The sequence below is a fragment of the Camelus ferus genome, chromosome 11 (assembly GCF_009834535.1).
Source record: "Camelus ferus isolate YT-003-E chromosome 11, BCGSAC_Cfer_1.0, whole genome shotgun sequence".
Lineage (NCBI taxonomy): Eukaryota > Metazoa > Chordata > Mammalia > Artiodactyla > Camelidae > Camelus > Camelus ferus.
The window spans coordinates 71,260,951-71,279,865 of NC_045706.1; the positions used below are offsets into that span (position 1 = coordinate 71,260,951).

The window sequence follows — 18,915 nt, forward strand, 5'->3', positions numbered from 1 at the left end:
AAGGGGATGTTCTCTGAGGGTTCCTTGTGAGCCTGGGGCTTGTCAAGAAATCCACTCTCTGCTCCTGTAAGCAACTGGGATACAGGGTCACTCTGAACAGAGCATGAACCCCACCCCCACCCCCATTAGGGGTCCAGTAGTTTTCAAGCCCGACTTTTCTAGAGACTTTTGAGAGTGGCCAGATATGTCTGCTTTATTGATCTAAAGCTCATTTTAGAAGCCGAGTTTAAAACAGGGACGTATAAATACTTTCCTTGTGGCTGCAACCTCTCCTATGTGTGGAAACTGAGGTGTTAGAGCCGTTATGGTAGCCACTAGCCACGTGTGGCTGTTTAAATCTAAATTCAAAGTAATTCCCATGCAACTAAATTAAAAATTTCATCCCTCAGTGACACCAGCCACATTTCAAGTGGTCAGGAGCCACCTGTGGCTGGTGTGGCTGGTGGCTGCTGTGCCCAGGACTGCAGATTACAGGTCAGCCTCCCAACTTGGGAAGTTCTAACAGTCACCTCGTGTTGAGTTTTGCTGGATCTTTTTTGTGTGAAAACAAACAGAACAAAACATTTCCCCCAGAGTCAGAATTTTCTGGCTCAGATTTGGCTAATACGTCCTCAGTAGGGAGACTCAATAGTTAAAAAATAAACAAATTTTGAATATTGAATATATGCAAAACCAAAAAGTAACTCTCTCTTTGCTGTTAAAAACAAACAAGTTCAAAAAAGAACAACCACCAAACATGAGGTTCACTTAGTGGGTCCCCCAGTGGAAGAGAGCTCACACTCCCCTAGTTCACAGAAGCGATGCTGAGAAGACCTGGGTAATGCTTGCAAATCCCTTTGAAGATGGAAATCACAGGTACATAAGCGCCAAGTGCTATTTCATTTATTAACACCTGGATTAATAGCAGGCAAGTGAATGCCTTGTGATGACTTGTGTGTGTGTGATGGGTTTTCTTCAGATATGTGAACTCTAAACTATATTTCAGGCATTCATTTCTTTTAGAATTTAAAAGAGGAAATAAAACAAAATAACTCAAGAAAAGAAGGCATGGAAAATCTGCCAGGAAAGCAGACACTGTCCATTTACAAGGGACAAATAGCTCTGTGTTTCATACACGTCTCATGTGATCATAGGCTACAGTCAAGAATATCCTCTAGGGAATACTGAGTGTGTTAAGAAAAATTTTTGGCTTCTCCTTGCTTCACAGAAACAAACCTATATGAGTGGCATGCCCCCAAGCCAGCAACACTCATGAGCAAGTAGCAGCAATAAAAACAACAGTGACCATCCTTTAAGAACTTATGTCAAGCTCTGGCTAAGAGTGTCACATGAATTATCTCGTTTAATTCCCACAAGATCCGCAAATTGGAAATTCAGATATTGTCCCCACTATAGAGATATGCCAACTGGAGCAACACAGGGTTTTCCTGAAGGCCCTGGGAGACTGGGAGACAGCCAGAGACAGCAGTCTATGGCATGGCTGGAGTTCTACATTCTGTGAAAGGATTTGGCTCTGGAAGTTTCTGGAGGAAGCCTGAAACTGAGCAGGGCCCTGCAGGACCCTCTTGGGTACAAAAGCCTCTCTGTGACCCCCAATTCTTGTTTGTAAGAAAAGGCTTTAGTCTCCTAGGCCTTCCCTAAGTTCCAAGGAGCAGACTCAAGCAGTTACTAATTAGGGAAGTAAGAGAATGCAGAAACTAAAGGAAAGCAGTCAAGACACAACAGTTCAGGGATAAAACAGAGTCCTAATTCCTCCTCAAGTGATATGCATAACAATCTGATGCTTATCTCCGAGTTGTTCTGCAGAAACTCCCTGCAGGAGTAAGGCCCCTACCAGGTGGAGGATGGTGGCTCCATGCTGACCATAAGCATGTGGACACCAGACTGGTTGGAACTGGAAAGCTGATGATTCAGACTCCTGAATCATCACCCTGTTACCTCACCACCAACCAATCAGAAGAAACTCATGCCCCCTCCAACCCTCACTGCAAATGTTGCTTTTAAAAGCCCTTCCCTGAAAGCCGCTGGGGAGTTCTGGTCTTTTGAGGATGAGCTACTCATTCTCTTTGCTTGACACCTGCTAATAAATGCTGTACTTTCCTTCACAACCTGGTGTCAGTAGATTGGCTTTACCGTGTGCAGGTGAAGGGACTCAAGTTCGGTTCAGTAACAAGCTCTGAGCAGAGGAGGGTCCACTTTTGATGCTGTCCAAAAGAAAAGGCAATTCACCTGGGACCCCAAACTCATTGCTAGTGATCCAGACAAGAGTGAGAAAAAAAATTAACAACAACAACAACAAAAAGTCATGGTGTTCTGGAGACTCAGAGGTTTCCCTCACTCAGAAAGAAAGAAATTTGGAAAATTGGAATAGCAACAGAGGGAAGCTAATGTCTTCAGCCACAGTTGCTAAAGTTTACAAGAAATAGAAGACAGTACTGAGAGAGTCGGAGGGTTAAACACCTCTTAACTACCAGCCCCTTGGGTGATCACCAGGTGAAATACTCTTGCAATCCTTTACAGGGGTAGAATACTCACACAGATATAGCAGCTCACCCTCCCACCTTCACGCTGTTCAAGGATGGCAAATTTCACATTCAAATTTCTCAAAACAAGAAGCGCCACCCCTCATACATAAGTTGGTGAATATTTGAAAAGTAAGGTTCTGGTGCGCTCACCACCTCAGTTTGCCTAGAGGGCGATATACGAATAAAATCTCTTCTGAGAGCCTTTTGAATGATGGATAGTCTGGAAGGTCTTTGGTAATGGGGAAAGCGCTACGATTCCCACAGCAGAAAGGGCCAGCAGAATCCCAAAGACAAGGCCGCCTGGTTTTATGGAGGAGAACTCTAGGAAGAGGGTGTTACGGAAACGACAGGCCAGTCAAGAAACAAGCACCACTCAGAGGGTTGGAGTACTCAGATGTATTACTCCGGCGAGCTCAGAGGGGCTTCTGCTCCAAAGCTCTGAGCACCTCCAAGACGTGCGCATGAGGTTTTATAGGGTAAAGTACAAGCTTGGGGTATTTGGCCAATAGGCATGGAACAGCTTTAGCAGCATTATCATCACAAAAGTGGAGGCAGGGAGGCAGCAAACCAACATTCCAAAGCCAGATATGTATCTTTGAAAATCCAGCTGGCTGGCAAAAAACATAAACAGCAAACCAACACTGATAAACTTAGATTTACAAGTTAGTCCAGCAGAACTCAGATCAGTATTCCAATACTTAGACTTGTGAGTTATCTTGTTAGCCCAGCCCAGCCTCTCCTTCACATTCCTAGACCTGTGAGTTATCTTGTTAGACCAGCCCAGCTTTTCCTTCACAAGGGGACTCCTGGAAAGCCTGGGGAGGTCCACAGCGGGCCAGTGCTGTTCCCGGGGAATTGCCCACAGCCCAACCTCCTCTTTCCTTCTTCTCTGGAGAGCAGGGGCTCAGAGATGAAAGGCCCCCCAACAAAGCATAAGGAGACATTTAGGAAGCAAAGCCCAACCCCGCCCTCACATTTGCCGCCCCCTGTCTTGTCCATGGGGCTGTGAGTTGCCATCCATCTTGGGGTCGGTCTCCCAGACTTGCACAGAGCCTGCTGGGGCCAGCAATGGTACTGATGACTACTTCAAAGAGAGGAAGTTGACAAAGACGGGGCAGGTCAGGAAGACCCATGTTACTCCTGGTGCCTACAGAGGAGGGGAAGGACATTCAAGCTCACTGATTTCATTCCAAGCTTTAATTATTTTCACGTAAATTACAGGAAGATTTTAGATATGAATAGGTCAATAAACCAAATCGCTTTTACATTCCCAAGCTCCTTTCTCTCCCACCTGCTCATTCAGCCTCCGATGTTCCCCTCCTAGAGCAAGGGGAGCAGCTCAAGTGCTGGGAAGGGCTCCGGCTGCCGGGCGCCTCGGATGCCCGAGTCCTGGGGGGAGTGATGCCGCAGTGGGCTCAAGGTCTCCTCAGCTGCTAGAAACTGCGAACTCCAGGAAAGCAATCTGTGCAGTGGGAGCTGCACTTTCAAAGACTTTTCTCTTATTTGATTCTTTCTGGCTTCTTCAGGGGTGGTTCCCACCCTCGGGGGCTTGCAGTCCCCTGGGTAGGAGGAGAGTTCCCAGAGGGCAGGAATCACTGACCTGTTTCCTGGTGTGCGGCCAGCACCCCGAACAGTGTCAAGCAGTGACAGATGCTCACCGTACGTTTGTTAAATGAATCTAAGGACAAGGAGACACAAGAAAGATCCCTAGTGTTACGGACTCAGCAGGCGGAGGTCCTAACTACCAGTGGGAGGACAAAGAAAAGATTTACAAAGAAGGTGGTACTTAGTGCTCTAGTTGTTTTACCAAGTTAACTGACTTTACCACTTGCCAGTTAATATGTACATAAGTGACAGTAGTTTACCAACCCTGCCAACTAGCAATGGAACCCTTACTGAACCCCACCCATGTGTTCTCTTTATTAAAGCATAATCTTCCTGAGGCCGCATCTTTTTGAAGTTTTACAAACAAATGTACCTTTCCTTTAATAGTCAATTCCAAGTACTTTTCATCTTGGGCTTGCCGCTTATGGATTGAAAGAGTTGTGGAGTGGGATAGGTTTACTGAAATCAAGCATTACCTGTGTCGTATTTATTGGTAAGTTAGAGCACGAGGCGGAATGCTTGACTTTAAAATGGAAGGTTGCATATATGGGACTGCATCCATCATTTCATCCAGGAAGGTCTGTGGGTGAATATCGCATGGGGAGACAGAGCTCTGATGAATGACGGAGCGTCTTCCTTGAAGGCCAAGTGAATCATCTTTGTGTAGTTGCTTGAAGGTGAGACGATGAGCAGGGTGAAGTCTCAGCTCCATGATTCAATCCGATGCTGCCCACTGTTGAATCGTAACAGCCAAGCATGCCATAGATATTTATTTACCGAGCACTGTGTGCAAGGCCCATGCTGTTTATTAAAAATGCATGCACTGAGTTGTGAGAGACGGACTTCACACCGCCTGTAAGGAGCTCCGCAGGAGCACACTGAAGGGCAGGCTGTATTGTTATCGAAGTTGTCAGATCCTAGCCTGGGCCAAGACCTCCGGTCCTGGACCGGGAGGTTCCTTTTCCCATCAGATTCGTGCAGCCAATAACAAAACCAATGCTGAGACTGGAAAAGCGCAGGCTTTACTCAATGGCCAAAGAGTGGAGAAGCAGGAACCTAGTTTACAAGTCAACTTCTCAACCCAATTCAGGTGGAGACACCGGGTCTACAGGAGGTTTGAGGTAAAAGGGAGGGAATTAGAAAGAGTGGGAGGAATATTCATGAGTTATCCAAGAACAGGGGTGTGGTTTGGACACGAAACTGACACAACTCTCCTTTTCAGTCCTTGTATGGGCTTTTCCGGTTGTTGTCATGGCGACTGTCAACTGTCATGATGCTGGTGGGTGTGTCATTTAGCAGCTAATGTGTCACAGTGAGCATATAACGGGGCTTTAGGTCCACTGGAAGTCAAATCCTCTGCCATCTTGGGCTCAGCTGGTTCTAACTGGTTTTTGTGTTTTTCCTCTTTGCAGCTTCCTCCTGAAACTTAGATAAGAGTAATTGGTTTCTATTCAAGGGAGGGGCAGGGGTATGATCCTGGCGCGAGAGCCCTGGCAACCACATGAAGCAGTAAGTGGGAAATGCCAGTGTTTGTCCCAGCCACTGCCTCCCCCAGCTCTCTGACGCCCCTCAGCGCAGCCTCAGTCCCACCCCCGACCCAGGCAAATTCTCACCGGCAAGAGCGTACAGGTAGCCCCAGCCCCATTCAGCTCCAGCATGTGGGGGATGTTGTGCAAAGCCCTGGAAGTCCCTGACACAGTGAACGCTCAACAAGGGACTTCTGCATGAGCGCATGCACGTGTTCAGGTGTGCAAGAGCGAGTGGGAGTGGAGGGGACAGGAGGGGAACTGTGCCTATGGGAGATGGGGGACACACACAGGATGCAGGCAAGTCTTGATGGGAGCTGCTTGGGTAGGTCAGGGAAAACCTGAAGAAGACAGGCTTGGCCCGTCTTGAAAGCATTTGCCAGGTGGGTGTGGGAGGCATTACCTGCAGGAGGATGCCAGCATGTGTGAATCAGGAGGGTGCGAGGAGTGGCTGAGCTCGACTATGGTTGGGGATTGGGTTGGGGCCAGTCGAAGACTCCCCGGGGCTATTCACCACAGGTGCCGTGTGTGCAGGGGGTCCTCAGGGAGCAGGAGGGAGGCACCACCTGGCTGTGTGGGGCTCAAGTTGGGGAATGAATGAGTGAGGGAACGGGTTCTTGGTCCAGTGATGACAGTGTTCTCCGCCTTCTGTCTTCCCTGAACCCCCATCGCTGCGGAGCACCAGTGGGGGTCCCAGTGAGAGGAGGAGAGGAAGGTTTCCTATGAAACTAGGGAGGCCTGGGCGTCAGGCCCGCCATCAGCCACGGGAGAGAGCCCCAGAATGTGTTCACTCTGTCATATGGTTTGTAAAATTTGCAAAAGTGAGATATTTATATATTCTTTTTCTTGAGCTTACTTTCAAAATTGTCTTGGCTTCAGGCCTCACAACCCCGGACCCTGCTGCTGCTGCTGCTGCTGAGCAGGCCTGGGACGCTGTCAGCCTGGGTACCCAGGTGGCCCGACTCCACAGCGCCCCCGCCCGCCCGCCGGCCGCCTTGCAAGTTGAGTTTCCTGGTCCTTCCCCGCCTCCGGATCTCCAGACCAGACTGCGCTCTGAACTGCTCGCCCACCCCTGGTTCCCGGTTCCCCTGGGGGCGACGGGAACGGAAAGGAAGGCTGGGCGGGTGAGGTGGCAGGAGGAGCCAGCAAAGGCAGGAGGCAGAGAGCCGGAGAGTCCTGAGGGCGCCTGGGCTCCCGGCTGCGCAGAGGGCAGTGGGGCCAAATATTAGCTCTTCAAATCGCCGCTGGAAATGGGAGCAGAGCACCCCAAAGTGCAACAGACTCTCAATAAACATAAATTGACTTCACTGCGCAGCTGACAGAGTGACTTGGTGATGCGCCTTTCAGCTGCGATAAGAGCTCGTCCTTAAGGAAATGCTGGGCTGGCGTGGCCCCTGGAACGCGTGGGGCCGGCGGCTGAGGGGTTGGCCCAGGGGAGGAGGTCTTGGTGGGGGTGGCTCCAGTCTGCTGAGGGGGAGCCACACTGCCGCAGGCTTTTTGGATGGAGTCCCAAAGAGGGAGGCTCACGCTGCCATAGAGATGTTAGAAGGCAGGCGGCCGTCCTGAGGGCGGGATATAATAGAGCCCAGCAGCAGGAGTAGTCAGTCTAGACTTCAGAGCTGGCTTTGTGGCTTGGTATTGATCCGTTCTCCTACTGATCATTCTTCTGCTTCTTCTGGTTAGAAAATATGCTTACCTCTCTTCTTATTGACCCTCTGCCCTCATTTTACCCAATGGGAGCCCCAGCCTTTGCTGCCTTTGAAGTTCATTGCCAAGTGCTTGCTGGGCAGCCAGGCATTTGTGGTACGCACACCTCCAGGGCTCGCCCCTGACCTTCATCAGCTGTCTGGCATATCTGGGCCAATTATTTCCAAAATAAATGTTCTCAGCATGGCATTCAAAATCCTGATTCCAAAAATGCTCTCCACTGTACACGTGCCTTGACCTGGCTGATCTTCCACCAGCCCTGTATTTTCTGTCCTCCCAGCTTTGCTCAAGCTCTTCCTCTGATTGGAATGCCCCACCCCCATCACTGGGTCTACAAATCCCATTACCCCTTCAGAAACGACGTCCATTCACGCATTCAGAATCTTCCAGAAAGTTCTCCTGATTCCGCCAAGTCTTTAACCAGGACTGGGATGGAGGGCAGGGGCCTGGAAACCAACACATTTCCAACCACAACTCTGCTTCCTTCTCTTCTGGAATCCCCAGGGGGCCCAGGGAGGGACTTGACAGTGGTTTTGGCCTGGAGATCAAGCAGATAAAGCCTAGAGATCAGCAAAATGCTGCCAGCCAATCACCGAGGGTTGGCTTTCTTGGTAAAGGAATCAGAAGCAGAAAGAGCATTTGGCGTTAAGGGCAGGTTGTGCGACAAAGGTGATGTGATCGGTTGGCCCACTGGTCTCTAGGCAAAAAGCACACAAAGAGAGAGCTGTGTGTCTAGTTGGGAGATTCAATAACCCCCTGATAAGCCTTCCTAAGGAAAGCTAGAGACATCTTTTGGGGGTTAGAAAAGGACGTCTGTTTTAGACAGTGGATGGCAGGCAAAGTGACTAAATTTTGTGAATTACTCTGAATAATGGAAGTTCTGGTTAAAGTAATAAGATTTTCAAAGCATCCATCATTCCTTCAGCATATGCTTACTGCCTGTGTGGAAGCCACTGAGATGTGTGCCCTGATCACCTTCCATGAAGGGTCTGTCCCTGGTGCTGGGGGTGCTGTCAGCAGATACCTTCACCTGTCAGCCCCTTCAGGGTCGCCTGGTGCAGGAGCTGCCTCACCCCAAATCATGCTCCTTTTCAGGGCAGCCCATGTACAATGACTGATTTGGAGGTATAAAGGCCTGGCCATCTTGGCTCATGGTGGGTCACGTCTGAAGGGTCAGTTTTGTTCCAGAGTTCCCTGCAGGGTTGGTTGAGTCCACTGGGCCTGAATCCCAGTTTAATTTCTCCCTCTGCCCAGTCTTACTTCCCTCCCCTCTCATCCATAGCGCTGATACCAAGGACATTCCTTAAAACACATCTTACATCCTAAATTCCCACTCAGTGTCTACTTCCTAAGAGATCCAAAGGCATGCTTTGTGCTGGACCAGCACTGTGGATGATTACTAAGGGTTTTTAATCTCAATGATACATGTATGAAAACTATTTAGAATTTCCCATGGATTTAGATACAGCCCATCCCCAGATCTCTATAAATATTTAGTCAACAAAAGAGTGAATAATTGAGTAGATCTTCAAACTGGATTGGAAGGCACCATGCTAGTCTGACCTTCCCCACTGACACCCTCTTTGAATCATGCCCATGTGCATTGGTTGGAGAAGATGGCCTTCCCAGAGAAGGGACATGGCTCTTGACTTAGCATGAATGGAGTACTTCAATTAGATCCCGGTGTCAAAGCCAGAAGCACACAGCCAGACAGTGGCAAGATGAGAAACGGAGCATCCTCTGCCCAGTCCAGCCCATCTCCACGACTTCTCTGAATTCATCTGGGGGACTCTTGAATAGTGTCAGTTATTTTTGATTTAGTTTGTCAAATCCTATTTCACACAGCCTTGCAGATCAGCAAGGACCCTGGCCTTGGGCTGCAGTGGCAGACGCAGGCATCGCTGTACACAGCAAATGTTGGCATCCTTGGTACAGCAAGGGCTTCTGGCTGAGGAGTCCAGACCAGGCCTCCCAGCATTCAAACAGCCCTCTAGCTGCTGAAGTGAGAAGATGTGAAGTAGGTGGAACCTAGGAGTCAACCACTAGTCCTTGCAACTTGGAATCCCAAGTACAGGTGTAGGTCTTAAAAACCTAAGCAAACATCAAATGTGCAATTTTAAAAGTTTCATGGAAGAAGAACTGGGCTAAGAGTCGGAACGCTTAGGTTCTGAGCGTAGCTCTGCCTCTAACCATTTATGTACCCCAGGGCGAAACAAGCCACTCACTCATAGAATTATGAATTTTATAATCATTAGTTTTTTATAGATAAAGCAAAAGTGATGAATTAGATACTATTTGAGGTCTCTATCACTAAACAAAGCAAAGGAGGGGTTTCTGTTTAAGGGAATTTATTTCAATAGGTCATTCTACCTCTTTTTTTTAAATGAATGGACTTTATTTTTTAGAGCAGTTTCAGTTTTAGGTTTACGTGGATCTACTATTACAGTATCCTGCAGAATGGTTCCACTGCCCTAAAACTCCCTGTGCTCCTCCTTTTTGCCCCTCCTGCCCCCAGACTCTTGGCAAGAGCTGATCTTATTCCTGCCTCCACAGTTTTGCTTTTTACAGAACGTTATAATGTTGGAATCATACAGTATGCAGCCTTTTCAAGCTGACTTCTTTTACTTAGTAACATGCATTTAAGGCTCCTTCTTATCTTTTGGAGGTGTGATAGCTCATTTTTTAAATTGCTAAATTATTTACTTATTTTTATTGCTGAATAATCCGCTGTATGGATGTACCACAATTTGTTTATCCATTCACCTACTGAAGGACATCTTGGGTGCTTCTAAGTTTTGACAATTATGAATAAAGCTGATATAAACATCCATGTGCCAGTTTTTGTGTGGACATAAGTTTTCAACCCCTTTGGGTAAATACTAAGGAGCATGATTGCTGGATCACATGGTAAGAGCATGCTTAGCTTTATAAGAAACCACTAGACTGTGTTCCAAAGTGGCTGTACCATTTTGTATTCCCACCAGCAATGAGTGAGAGTTCCTGTTGCTCCTCATCCTCAGAACGTTTGGTGTTATCAAAGCTTTGGGTTTTAACCATTCTAATAGGTGTATAGTGGTATCTCATTGTCATTTTAATTTGTAATTCCCTAATGACATAAGATGTTGAGCATCTTCTAGTGTGCCTATTTACCATCAGTATATCTTCTTTGGTGAGGTGTCTTTTCAGGTATTTTGCCTATTAACATTGTTTTGTTTTGTTTTGTTTTCTTATTGCTGAATTTTAAGAATTCTTTGTATGTTTTGGATAACGGTCCTTTATCAGATAGATATATGTTTTGTAAAGATTTTCTTACAGTCTGTGGTTTGTTCATTCTCTTAACAGTGTCATTAACAGAGCAGTAGTTCTTAATTTTAATGAAATCCAGCTTATCAATTCTTTCTTTCATAGCTCATGCTTTTGATGTTGTATCTAAAAAATCATCATCAATCAACTATACTCCAATTTTAAAAAATCTATAAATAAATAAATAGTCATCATTAAACTCAAGGTTACCTAGATTTTCTCTTATATTATTTTCTAGAAGTGTTATGTTTTGCATTTTACATTTAGTTTATGGTTCACTTTGTTTGTATTTTTTTTTTTAGTGGAGGTACTGGGGATTGAACCCAGGACCTTGTGCATGCTAAGCATGTGCTCTACCACTGAGCTCTACCCTACCCTTGTTAATGATTCCCTTTGAGTTAATTTTTGTGAAAGGTGTAAAATTTGTGTCTAGATTCATTTTTCCCATGTGAATAGCTAGTTATTTCAGCACCATTTGATAAAAAGATTATCTTTTCTCCACTGAAATTCTTTTGCTCCTTTGTCAAAGATCAGCTGACTACATTCCTGTGGGTCTGTTTCTGGGCTCTCTTTCTATCCCTTTGATGTATTTGCCTGTTCTTCCACCAATACTGCACTGTCTTGATTACAATAGCTTTATAGTAAGTCTTAAAGTCAGGAAGTGTCAGTTCACCAAGTTTGATCTCCTTCAATATTGTGTTCAATATTCTGGGTTTTTTTGTCTTTCCATATAAACTTTAGAATCAGGTTGTTGATATGCACAAAATGAGGTGCTTGGATTTTGACTGGGGCTGCACTGAATCATGTTTAGAAGATCATGTTTAGAAGCACTGATGGCTTGACAATACTGAATCTTCTTGCCCATGATATGGAATACGTCTCAATTTATTTAGGTCTTCTTTGGTTTCATTTATCAGAGTTTTGTAGTTTTTCTCATTTAGATATTATAATATCTAATTATAATTACAGTTAACTATTTCATTTTTTGGTACTAATGTCAATTAGTGTTTTAAATTTCAAATTCTAATTGTTCATTGCTAGTAGATAAAAAAGCAATTGACTTTTGTATATTAATCTTATATCCTAAAACCTTATTATAATTGCTTATTCCAGTTTTTGTTGTTATTGAGTTTTTAAAATTTTCTACATAGACAATCATGTCTTTTGAGGAAAAAAAGCTAATTTTATTTCATTCTTCTTGATCTGTATGTATTTTCTTTTCTTGTCTTCTTGCATTAACTAGAACTTCCAGTATGTTGAATAGGAGTGGTGAGAATGAACATCTTGATTTATTTCTAATCTTGGTAGGAAAGCATCGAGTTTCTCACCATTAAGTATATTGTTAGCTGTAGATTTTTTAATAGATTTTTTTTATCAAGTAAGGAAGTTCCCCTCATTATTCCTAGTTTATTGGGTTTTTTAAAATCATCACAGGTGTTACACTTCATCAAATGCCTTTTTCTGCATCTCTTGATATGTTCATGTGATTTTTCTTTTTCAGTCTGTTGATGTAGTGGATTACATTATATTGGGTGAATTAAATTGATTTTTGAATGGTGAACCAGTCTTGCGTACTTGAAATAAATCCCATGTGGTCATGGTATATAATTTTTTATACATTTATTGGACCTGATTTGTTAACTTTTTTAAGGCTGTTTGTGTCTATGTTCATGAGAGGTACTGGTCTTCAGTTTTCATTTCTTATAATGTCTTTTATCTAGTTTTGGTATTACAGTAATGCTAGCCTCATAGAATAAGTTAGGATGTATGCCCTCTGCTTCTGTTTTACTGGAAAGATTGTGGAGAATTGGTATCATTACTTCCTTAAATATTTGGTAAAACTCACCAGTAAACCCATTCCTGGTGCTTTCTGGTTTTGAAGATTATTAATTATTGATTCAATTTCATATAAAGATATAGGCCTAATTAGATGATCTGTTTCTCCTGGTCTGAATTTTGGCAGATTGTGTCTTTCAGTGAATCAGTTCATTTCATCTAGGTTATCAAATTCATGGTCTTAAAGTTATTCATAATACTTTTTTATTATTTTTAAAATATCTGCAGGATCACTAGTGATGGCCATCTTTTCTGATAGTAGTAATCTGAGTCTTTGTACTTTTTTAGTTGTTTGATTGACAGCCTGGCTAGAGATTTATCAATTTAATCTATCTTTTCAAAGAACTAGTTTTGGTTCTGTTGACTTTCTTAATTTCATATTCCAAATTCATTGATTTCTACTCTAATGTTTATTATTTCTTTTTTCTGCTTTTTTTTTTTTTTGGATTTAATTTACTCTTCTTTTTCTTCCCTTTCTAATTTCCTATGGTGGGAGCTTAGATTATTAATTTAAAATCTTTATTCTCCTTCTAATATTTCAATTTCTAATAAATCAATTTCTCTCTAAGAACTGCTCTCACTGCACCCACAAAATTTGTTAAGTTGCATTTTCAGTTTCATTTAGCTTGAAATATTAAAAAATTTCTCTTGAGACTTCATTTTGACCCACATTTATTTGGACATGTGTTCTAAACTCTGAGTTTTGGGTTTTTCAGCTATCTTTCTGTTATTGACTTCTAGTTTAATTCCATTGTGGTCTGAGAGAATACTTCATATAATTTCTATTGTTTTAAATTCATTAAAGTGTGGTTTATGGCCCAGAGTGTGTTCTACCTTGGTAAATGTTCTGTGTGAGCTTGAGAGGAATGTACTCTGCTGTTGTTGGATGATGTATCTTATACATTAACTCAATGCATTGATTGATGGTGTTGTTCAGTTCAATTATATCCTACTGAGTTTCCACCTGCTCAGTCTGTCCATTACTGATACAAGGATGCTGAAGTCTCCAATTATACTAGTGGATTCATCTATTTCCCTTTGTATTTCCTTCAGTTTTTGCCTTACATATTTTGATGCTCTGTTTTTAGGTGCATACACATTAAGCATTATTTTGTCATCTTGGATAATTGACCCCTTTATCATTATGTAGCACCCTTCTTTATCCCTGGTAATTTTCTTTGCTCTGAAGTCTGCCTAGTCTGAAATTAATATAGCTACTCTCACTTTCTTTTGATTAGAGGTAGCATGGTGCATCTCTCTCCATCCTTTTATTTTTAATCTGTGTTTTCTATTTAAAGTGGACCTATGTAGGCAAAATACATTTGGTTTTTAAAAATATACTCTGACAGTGTCTGTCCTTTTTTTTTTAACTTCTTTTTTCCTTCCAGTTTCATTGAGATATAATTGACACACAGCACTGTATAAGTTTAAGGGGCACAGCATAATGATTTGACTTACACACATCGTGAAATGATTATCACAAGTTCAGTGAACAGCCATTATCTTGTATAGGTACAAGGTCATAGAAAAAAAATTCCTAGTGATGAGAACTCTTAGGATTTAGTCTCTTAACAACTTAGGCTCTGATAAATCCCTGGCAGGTTAGATTCTGAAAAAATAGTTTCTCTTGAGGGTAGGCCTTGTTAAGAACAAGAGAATGTTCTATGGATTGCAGAACGGTGCTTTTCTCTTCCCTGCTGCCAGACACATAAGATATTTCCCCCTGACAGTCAATGTGACAACCTCATAGGTTCCCAGAGGTAAAACTCACAGGAGTGTGGGGGCCCCTCTGAACAAAATGGGACCCTCTGGAGTTTTTAGCTCTCAGACTTAACCACACTGAGCCTCCAGAAACTTATCAGTGATAGTTTCGGTTTTTCTACTGGTTCCTGGAGATTTCTGCTCCAGAAGCTATATTTTGATTTTTTAAAAATTGTAGCAGTAAGGCAAAATAATACCCTTCCTGTTCGCACTTCCTCATAAGTGACTTGCCCCCCCACTTTTTTTTTGTGACCCGCTCCTTGTACAGAGGCATCCATTGCTTCTGAAGACTCCGAGTTGTTACAAGGCAATGAAACATGAAAGTCAGAGTCAATGGGCACCTCAAGTGCCAAGCACACATCTGAAGCTAACTGCAAATTCAGTAGCTCGGAAAGCTAAAACTTTTCATTTGCAGAACCTCAGGCTTTTGAGAAAGAGAAGAAAAGATCACGAAAACCAAAAGGCAAAAAATCTTGAAGGAGCAGGACATAAGGTTTACCCATAAAGATTAAATAATATATTCATCAAGAGTAGAATGGAAATACTAACTACTATATATAAAATAGATTTTTAAAATTCTTCTGTATAGCACAGGGAACTATGTTCAATGTCTTGTACTACTAAATGAAAAAGGACATGAAAACGAATATATGTATGTATATGTGTGACTGAAACATTATGCTGTGCACCAGAAATTGACACATTGTGACTGACTATATTTCAACTAAAAATAAGTAAATAAAACACACGTATACACACACGCACAAGAGTAGAATGGATAATCAAATTGTGCTATTTCATACAAAAGACTATGACATAGTTGGAAAAGTGAAAAACTGATTATTACCAGCATCCATGTGGATAAGTCTTGAAACCATAATGCTGAGTGGAAGAAGCAAATTACAAAGACTGTTACAGTGTGATTCCATGTATAAGTAGCTCAAAAGGGGCACACTGAATATATAGGGATACATACACATATAGGCAATTCAAAGAAGAATAGCAACAAGGGAATAATAAAGGAAAATGGGGGATGGTGTTTCCCTAACTTGATCACAGGGCACAGACTCCCAGGTTTGGCCCTGTGCCCAGGAGTTGAAGAGACCAAGAACCCCCTGGGATCCCAAGACACTGAGGGGGAAGGCAACTTCTTATAGACATTCACAGCCTCAGAAGCGCAAGGAGCATTTGTTTTGAAGGGTAGGGAGTAGGAGAGCCGTGTTTATTTCCAAGTCCCACTGACATGAGAGGAACACTTGACATTTTCCTGCGTTGCCCTAGAGTAGGAGGGAGGTAAAAGTTTTTACAGCAGAATGCTCATTCTGAAGAGATGGGACTAGGACTGGAGTTTAGTTTTTCAAGTATGCATAGTCAAGCCACAGACTGGGGTGAAATGTTTGCAAATTCCATATCTGATAAAGGTAGACTGTGTAGAATAAATAGAGAACTATCACAATTCAACAGTGAGAAAGAAGGGAACTCCTTCCCTCAGTGCAGGAAAGATTTAAACAATTCACCACCGAAGGTATACAGATGACAGATAAACACATGAAAAGATACTCAACATCATTAGCCGTTAAGGAAATGCAAACTAAAACTGAATGAGGTACCACCTAGAACAACAATGACAACAACCACAAAAAGACGATGTTGAGTGTTGGTGAGAATCTGGAGCAACTGGAACTCTCATCCGTTGCTGGGGAGAATGCAAAATGGTACAGCCACTCTGAAGAACAGTTTGGCATTTTCTTTTAAAGTTAAACATACACCTGCCAGATATAAAACCCGTACACAAATGTTTCTTCCTTATTCATTTCCCAAATTGGAAACAACACAGATGTCTTCCCTGGTGAATAGATGAACACATTGTAGACCATCCATCTCTTGGACACTGTACAGAAATAAAAGGAACAAACATGCAATAACGTGGGTGCGTCTCAGTGCATTCTGCTAAGTGAGAAAAGCCAGACTTGAAAGGCTGTTTACTGTTTGATTCCATTTATATTACGTTCTGGACAAAGCAAAAGCTATTGAGACAGAAAACAGATCAGTCTTTGCCTGGGGTAGGGGAGGGGAGAGAATTGACTGCAGTAATGTCTGAAGGAACTCTACAGGGTGGGGAACAGTCCTGTATTTTGACTGTGGTAGTGGTTACCTGACTGTATGCATTTGTCACAAACTTCAGAAAGCTGTACATGCAACAAGTGATTTTTCTTTGCATGAATGATAGCGTAATAAAAACATTATAAATATCTCCGAAGTTAAAAAAACTAAAATTAGAACCCATTATTCACTTTCCCCTAAAAGATCAGCGTGACTAATTTCATTACTTATTACATGCTATTTTCTTCTTTTCCCCTGTCACCATGAGAAGTCCCTGACTTCCAGATTAGCCCAAATAGCCAGACTTTCCAGCTTGGTATCCATTAGAAACTGTGCCCAGTTGCTAGCAACAGAGACTACACCACAGTGGTTAAAAAATTAATGCTTTATTTTCCTACAACATCATCAGGGACCCCAGGCTATTTTAATATCGGTACCAATGCCTTTGAAAATACGTGGAATTCTTTTCTTAGAAAAGAAACTCAGACATGGATTAAAAATACGCATATTTTTGTGGACTCATGATTCATGGATGCGTTGCTTTTCCAGTTGGAAGTACTGATTCACAATGTCATTAGCAGTATGTCAGAGTCCTCATTTTACTGCAGAATCTGTATGAGAAATAGTCCACTTTGTGGATCAATAAGAAGAGGCTCAGGTTGATCAGGTGCCTGCCCTGTGGCTGGTGGGTGCATTCCAGTCTCCTGACCCCAGGTCCTGTGCTCCTTTGCTAAGAAAATTTATGAAAATTACAGGATTACCTGGATCCTCTTTCCCTGATGCCCCATCTCTTAATCCTCTCCCTTTCTGTCTTCTTTCCTTGCTTCCTTAGATGTTCATTGAGGTTCCACAATCCAGGCACTGGGAATATTCTGTCATAGTCTTGTCTTTTGGAAGAATTTCATAGTCTTGGACCACGTTCTTCCCTTGCCTCCGGGACACCACACTCTCCTCCCAATGCACGGCACCTCTACCTGGGCGGGGACCGGTGGGACAGTGGGTCGGAATAGGGATGGACAGAGTCTCGCTGGAAGAAGGGGGGCTCTTGGTACCCACACAATAGACATTCTCCTCCTCTTCCTTCCTGATTATTTAGAGTAGCAACGTGCTCAGTTCAGTGTGACCCCACATGAGATGAAACTGTAACCTATTGGGTCGTTGGATGGCACTTTCAAGAAATCTTTAAAGGGAGCTGACACCTTGCTGGAATTGCTCACTCTTCATTGCCATACACATCAGGCACGTCAGTCTTGACCCCTCTTCTCGTCTCTAATACTTTCAATTCCCAAGTCATCTCATCCAATCACAGGACTTCGAATGCCATCTCTAAATCGGCCACTTCCAAATTCCCGTCTCCAGCCCTGACTTCTCTCCAGAGCCTCAGATTCGCAGACGTGACGGCCACCTCCACACCTCCACGTGGATGACTAACAAGCAGCACAAGTTAACACGTCTACAGCAGGGCTCTTAATTTCACACTTGAAACGAAACCTCCCCCGTGGCTTCCTTTTCAGGAAATGGCACCGTCATTCACCCAAATGCTCGGGCCCAGATCCAGGAGTCACGGCGACCCTTCTTCCGCTCACGCCCCACATTCACACCAGCAGCACATGCTCGAGGCTGCATCTCTTGCATCTGATCCTGTCTAACCCTCCCCACCCCCCCAACTCCCTCTGGGTCCATGTGACCATCAGCTTTCACCTGGGCAGCTTCCAAACTCCTCTCTTGACTGTCAAATGTCCTAAATCTGGGAGGCTCTTGTAAGAACTTAAGAATATGTTATATTCCTGCTTGCAACCTCCCAGAATTCCTCATGGCGCTCAGAATGAATCAAATTCCTCTCCAAGTCCTCTGGTCCCTGCCTGTCTTTCAGGGTCCTCAGGGTTGACAGCTGTACCTTTTTTTTTTTTCTTAAAGGTTTTCTTTTTTTTTAATGTTTAATTTATTATTTTATTGGGGGGAGGTAATTGGATTTTTATTTATTTACTTATTTTTAATGGTGGTACTGGGGACTGAACCTCGTGCTTGCTAGGCACACACACTCACTGAGCTACCCCTCCCCCACCCCGCCAGCTGTATCTTACTCGTCTTTTTGTGCCAACACATCACAGATGATGAATAAATACCCGGAGAAATGTTGATTGAATTCTACGCCCTCAAAATAGCTTGATGAAACATTTGGTGATGTCTGTACGAGGAATAAAAAGGTGGCGTATAACTACCACCATCCCCTCCCCGCCCCCCCCCCCCCGAAGAGAATATGGCAGTGAATGGCAACACTGTCAGGTCTTGGGAAAAAGGCTTCTATGAAATTCTTCCTGACCCCACCCTGTACTTCTGTATTCACCAACCTGGACTTTCCCACCTCCTCCTGAAACTGTCATGGCCATGCCTGGGTGAGTTTTTCATTTCCTACATTTTGCTTGAGTTTTCATTTGAGTTTGTTTGCCTATTTGGGGACACCCCGTTGCAGGCTATGAATAATTGAACACAACAAATTTGGATGATAAATTATGGATTACAGATGCAGAGCTGTTTTGGAACTGTTG

At 43.5% G+C, this 18,915-nt stretch overlaps 2 long non-coding RNA genes across 2 annotated transcripts in view; one reads left to right on the forward strand and one right to left on the reverse strand.

Annotated features, from left to right (window-relative positions):
- Window positions 1–1,477: 1,477 nt before the first annotated feature.
- Window positions 1,478–18,915, reverse strand: part of LOC116667271 — a 30,059-nt gene continuing 12,621 nt past the window's right edge. Inside the window, exons 3-4 of the long non-coding RNA XR_004324100.1 lie at window positions 6,699–6,709; window positions 1,478–1,488 (exon numbers count right to left, since the gene is read on the reverse strand). This is a non-coding gene — a long non-coding RNA (uncharacterized LOC116667271). The remainder of the gene's footprint in view (window positions 1,489–6,698; window positions 6,710–18,915) is intronic.
- The window catches only part of LOC116667269, a 29,258-nt gene continuing 11,830 nt past the window's right edge, over window positions 1,488–18,915 (forward strand). The window contains exons 1-2 of the long non-coding RNA XR_004324098.1: window positions 1,488–1,497; window positions 8,554–8,564. This is a non-coding gene — a long non-coding RNA (uncharacterized LOC116667269). The remainder of the gene's footprint in view (window positions 1,498–8,553; window positions 8,565–18,915) is intronic.